The sequence below is a fragment of the Poecilia formosa genome, unplaced genomic scaffold (assembly GCF_000485575.1).
Source record: "Poecilia formosa unplaced genomic scaffold, Poecilia_formosa-5.1.2 Scaffold57, whole genome shotgun sequence".
Lineage (NCBI taxonomy): Eukaryota > Metazoa > Chordata > Actinopteri > Cyprinodontiformes > Poeciliidae > Poecilia > Poecilia formosa.
Window position 1 is genome coordinate 845,801 of NW_006799996.1, and position 6,209 is coordinate 852,009.

Here is a 6,209-nt window from a genome sequence, read left to right on the forward strand (position 1 = left end):
ATAAAATCCAATGTTTTTTAGTTTGTTTGTTTTGTCCTAATTCTCTTCCATAGTGGGAGAGATCTGAGCCTGTGTTCAGTTTTCTCTGCACACACAAACCAGTGCTTGAACTGAGAAGCTCCCCTCAGAGGTCACGGTCGGTCACAGGCTGGCAGCTGAATATTTTAAACCTCCTCAGACTCTCAGGGTTCACACGCAGGCCGCCCTGCTGCAGTACACTGTTCGGCCTGCAGGGGACAGTGTCGCTCACGCTAATCCCTCTTTCCAGGGAGAAATCTCCTGCTCTCCCTGCTCCTTCTACTAATGCGCTCTGTAAAAACACAGAAGACACACTTACACACCCGAATTACATCTAAAACATTTGTAAATATATTTAATTTGTTATTTTACGTGCTAAATTCTCTGTTTTGTGCTTTACACACTGTAAAAAGCTTGACTATAACAACATTCAGCTTGTTTTTGGGGGGGTTTTATGACCAGCACTGTTTGTTCCACTCTGCTGTGTTCACCCATAAAACCCACCCCTGGTGATGTTCCCTATTCTCGGGTAATCTCCCACTTTACGGCAATCTCAGCTCCTCATTCATGCATTCATTCAGCCATTCACGCTGCTCACAGGGAGATTATCGCACATCACCGGAGCTGTGAATGTTGTGTCATCTTCACACCTACAGTCTGAGCGGCGCCCCGTGTGTTGTTTTATTTTTGTTTTGTTTTGTTTTTTTTCCTCCAACCCACCGTGACTGGTTGGCACCGTGATCGGGGATGTCACACGACGTGCTCTGTATCCTCCAAGACAGCAGAAGACTCGCTCGCTCATGTGACTACTGCCTCAAGGTTAACCTGTTACCATGGAGACAGGCCAGCCAATGGAAATTCAGCAGACGGTTACGATGTTGACTGCAAGCTTTTTGTTTTAAGGGGTGACCTATTTTTTTTCTCCTTCCTCCCCCCCACCCTCCTCGGTCCACAGCAACACAGATGCAGACCCCACTACACACACACACACACACACACACACACACACACACACACACACACACGCACACAGCTCTACTAAAACAGATTTTTGTTAAATGTTAGTTTAAATTAAAAGCTCAAGATTGTTAAACTGAGATTTTGTTAAAAGGTTATAAAGTAATGTAAAAACTGAGTAAAATTAAAATTTTAAACTACTTTATTGATCCCAAAGAGAAATTAAATGTTGTAACTCATATCAATTCAGATTATTCAGTTATTATTAATAATGATCGCTGTTGGCAGGAACTTAATTTTTATAAAGAAATATTCACATATCTGTGCCTAATCTATTATTTTTATCACATTTCTGGACAGGAAAGTAATTTAATTGAAATTAAGCAACTAAAAATAAAGTTGTTTTATTTTGTAAACAAAGGATACAAACAAAAAGGAAAAAAATCTAACAAATCTAGCAGGTGAAAAAGTTAGACCCCCCCTACTCCTGTTTGAGCCTTTCTAAACAAAGAGTAGATTCATGAAACTCGTTCAGACAAAAGTTTTTATCAAAATACAACTTATTAATGTTTACAATACAAAATTTGTGGCCATTTTTAAATAATCACCATCTTATTTCTGGTTTTAGATTCTAAAACATAGAAAAACATAAAACATTTAAAAAAAGACAATTGTTACATGGTCTTCCATGAGATGTTGATGGTTTTGGAAATTCAAATTCAAAAATACTTTATTGATCCCAAAGGGAAATTAAATGTTAGTGTAATGCATAATAAAGAGACTTCAAAGAGTTCTTGAAAATGATGCAAACAGAAAACGATATAAAGGTTTTCTTTTTGGCAATAAGTCAATGTTTTTTGGTGTCTAGAAAACAAGCCTTTTTGTAAACCTCCTCACTGTCCAGTCACAGGCACTGCGTCGTTACCTAGCAACCCCAGCCAAGCCCAACCTGTCGCCTAGCAACCAAAGCGGAACTCCCTAAAACAGCTCATTCTGAAAAGAGCTCAAAATGGGCAGAACTGACCAAACTAAAATTTGATTATCTAAGAATCACTTTGTTAAAAAAATCTAATGAACATGTTTTATCGCCCATAGAGCTATGCTAACCTGGTAAAGGAAGGAAAGTAGGTCACCTTTAAAGCAACTCCTGACCCCTGGCGGATTGTGACAGTAAGCAGGCCACAAAACATCCAAATGAAACAGCCAGCTATTGTAAATTTGATTGTTCTGAGTGTTAAGTCATCAGATGTAAACTGTGGCAACTGGTAACGGTGGCAACTGGTTATCCAGCTGGTCCCAGAGAAGTCAACGCTAAGGCAGACAATCTCAAAAAACACCACGAGTTTGTTAAAATGGTGCTTCAGTAACCGTCCTGGAGGTTATCTACAATGAACCTGATGATTCCCAAATATGGAGATTTTTTTCTCAGTCTAGTTTCATACAGGAAAAGGACTGACTTCATTTCCTTTGTAAATAATCCTCTAATGCAAATGTAGTCACAGTTTGAAAATGGCCAAAGTCTGTTTTGGTTTTAGTCACTCTTAGCTGTTAGCTTGGTGTGTTCTCTTTGAATTCTCTCACCTGAAATGCATCGGGAGAACCCCCTGAAGTCGGAATACAAACTGGAAAAATTGGACATTATGAAACACTATGTTCAAAATCCAATATGGCTGCCGTGCATATGAAAATAGTGAAAGTGCATCTGGGGATTATTGTGCAAACAAGGATTCTTCTTAAAAGCAAGAAAATTACAGACATTGTGCATCCGCTTTGTGAGATGGTTAACAAACAAAAGTGTCTTCCAGCAGAGACTTCTTCTGATCGACAGTAGCACAGACTGCTACAGGAGATCCTTTCTGAACTACATTTAATTCTCTTAAATGCCGATCAGAGTTTTTTAATTGAATTGAAGTTGCAGATATATGCCATTTTATTTCTGGGCAACTTAACTTTTGTATTTGTGCGTAAAATAAAAACGAAAAAAATCCTTATCTAGTTGTTGGCACAATTAGGAAACCACATCCAAATAAGTCGAGCGCAACTCAGGTGTGATCTTAGACTGAAATCCGATTTCCAATCATAAGAAGACGCCAACTGCTTATAACCTTCAAACAAAACCTCTCTTCAAAACCGCTGATCTATCCCATTTAAAGTTGTGCAGAAGAGAAGAAGATCTAAAATGGTGCCAGAAATAGAAATAAAAAGGTTTACAAATAGTTTTCCTCCTTTTAAAAACCTAAAAATAGAAATCTCCTGGCAGCTTTTAGGATCAGAAAAGCTTTTTGCTTGTTTCTCCCTCCACTTTTTAATAAGCGAGACTATGAGATAAAACTTCTTTTTTTTTTTTTAAGTGCCACTTTATTACAAAAGTATAAACTTGACTTGACATTTCATGAATAGTAATCTTGATATAAAACATTACAATCTTTTGCACTTTAGCACTTAAATTACACGCTTTTTCGAATACAAGACCCTGTAGTCTGAATAGCAAACACACAACATTAGCTGCCACATTTAAAACTTAGCAGGGCTTTTTCCAAGAACACACCGTAGCTTCATGGCTTCCATAAAACAACAAACAGAGAGTAACACGGAATATTTTTTACATTGCAGCTGTTTTGCAGTTTTGTGTCACAATATAAGTCATTCCAAAAAACACAACTAAACATAATAGAAAAAGATAGATTTCTTGACACTGATGATATATTTATTATTCTTACTCTTTTTGTCATGTACATACACGTTGCATCAACATTACAGTATAATCACATTGTTTGTTGGGGGTATTTGGTTGAGTGAAGTCGCTGTTATTGTTCAGGTTTTGGATGTAAATTTGTGGTTTTTGTAAGGGGGAAGGTTGATGCTCTTTCGGTTTACGTCTTTATTTTTTTTTATTTTTCGCGATATATTTTAACACTGATAACAGAGAGAGTGTTCATCAATGGAGTGATGATGAGATGGGACATTTGCTAACACAAGTCAGTTCCTGTTGTAGCTCTCTGCGCTGCACTTTGATGGAAACCCAAGCGGATTCGTATGACCACAAGGCAGGGATGATCCACAGATGTGACTGAGCAGACAGGGGCGTGTTGAAGTGGGGGGCGTGAGGGGGCCGTGGACCGTTCTCCTGGATTCATTTGGGCCACAGCAGAGCATCTAAACACCGCCAAGCCAAACACATCCTTCATCAAACCGGCTTAGAGCTCCACAGATAAATAAAGCAACACAGTAAAAACAGAAAAAATAAACAAAAACTGTAAACAGCCAACTACAAAAGAAAATAAAAACATTCATATAGAGAAACCACATGACAGTGCTTGTTTTTTTTTGTTGTTTTTGTTTGTTTTTGCTTCTTTTTTTTTTTAGGCATGCAACTCGTAGCAGGCAAAGTGCAGGAACAGGATCAACAAAGTAAAACACTTCATATACAGACAGCAGTGGAGACAGTGTTCAGTCCATGTCGAGTGAAACTTCATGGAGGGAAGAATCCGATTGGCTTTCTTTTTTTTCTGTTAAGGTGAAAATGGTCTCAATTTGTTGAAGCTTTTAGGAGGAATGCAAAATGTGCAATTTTTCATTATAATACTATTTATAATTTGTTTTTCTTCTTGGTCCCTGAGCTTTCAAGTGTTTTGATTAAAATTTAATTTGATTTCTATCCTGGTCAAATATACAGGGAAGGCCTGTTCACCACAGACTAAGTGCTACTAAAATATTTCCCCAATTAGAGGTCCAGCTTGGACCGAACATGGGACTATTTTTACCCGCTAGAATTGAGGAAGAATTTAGGCTTTTGACTTCATTGTGCTTTGCACAGATGTATCAGTAAAACTGAAGTGCTACTGTTTACCTACAGATCACTCTGCAATGGTCTTGTGCTCATTTATTATTCACTACCTTTGGATTCCTTTAAGGTTTGCAGACAGGACTTTGTATTCAGCCCAGGTCATAACAGATCAACATTACCACCCAACGCCTCTGCACGGAAAAAAACACAAAATCTTACCAAACATTTTTTTTTTATCTCGTTTCTAGTGCAAATATTTTACTACACTTAAAGTGAGTAAAAACTAACTTACAAGTAACTTTACAGAAAGATGTAGGAGCTTGTTTTAGATCAATAATGCCTTACTGTTGATTTAAAAATACCAGTTTCATGGGTGAATTTTTCTCTTACAACATGGGAAAAATGTCTTATTTGTAAAAAAAAAAAAAAATCAACTAGTACTTTTGTATCAATATTGAAGGGATCCTTTTGTTCAAAAGTCACATTTTGCACATTTTTATAATTCCATTTTGGTCTCTGCTGCTTCTATAAACACCCAAATCGCTTCAGAAAACCACCCAGACTTTTTTGGCACTAACTTTGTATTATTTAGTGTGTGAAAATTCAAAAACTCCTGGATGTAACGTCACAAATCAGCAGCCGCTGCGTCGTTACCTAGCAACCCCAGCCGAGCCCAACCCGTTACCTAGCAACCAAAGCTGAATTCCTATAGACCAGTCACATTTGGTCAGCTGGTTTTACCGCTGTGTGCTGCTGGGAAACACAAGTTGTTGAGTTAACATTCAGAAAAGATGTTAGAATAATGTTTAAACATGGCTGTATAATCACGCATCTGTTTTCAGCCATTTCCACTCAGCCAATGGGCGGCGTGGTCAGCAGGACTTTATTGGATTTAAAGTGACGGAGACGCTAGAACGGCTCAAAACAAGTAGAACAGACCAGATTAAAATGATCTAAAAATGATTTCAACAGACTTAAAAAAAAAACGGTTTCTACCCAAGAGCTGTTGTTGGTCTAAACATCGTAAATTCATCCAAACCTATTTTCTTAATATCTCGGTTGTTTCTGTTTGTTTTATGTATGTATTCATTGCAGAGTTGCTATTTTTTTATTGCACAATGACAATAATTATGATTCTGATTTTGTGCAAAAAATATAATGAACATGTTTTGTTCAAATAAATAAATTATGGACAACCCTGGCCATCCTCTTTCATGACACAGAGTGTCTTCAGTCAGAGGCTTCTTCAGATTTGCTGTAACACAGACTGCTACAAGAGACCTTCCCTGCCAACAGTGATCACCATCTACAGCAATTCTTTGCAAAATTTGAATTGATTAATTATAACAACATTTAATTTGGAATGAATAAAGTGTTTCTGAATTTGAATTTGAAAAGCCCAGAAATCTCTCCTCAAGGACGCATAGCAGGTCACCCTAAAGCAGTT

General features: G+C 37.5%; 1 long non-coding RNA gene across 1 annotated transcript; it reads left to right on the plus strand.

The window, feature by feature from the left end:
* Positions 1 to 1,365: 1,365 nt before the first annotated feature.
* LOC107836418 (uncharacterized) lies at positions 1,366 to 4,521 on the plus strand. The gene is made up of 2 exons (XR_001662309.1): positions 1,366 to 2,671; positions 2,720 to 4,521. It is a non-coding gene; the product is annotated as an uncharacterized LOC107836418 (long non-coding RNA).
* Positions 4,522 to 6,209: the final 1,688 nt, after the last annotated feature.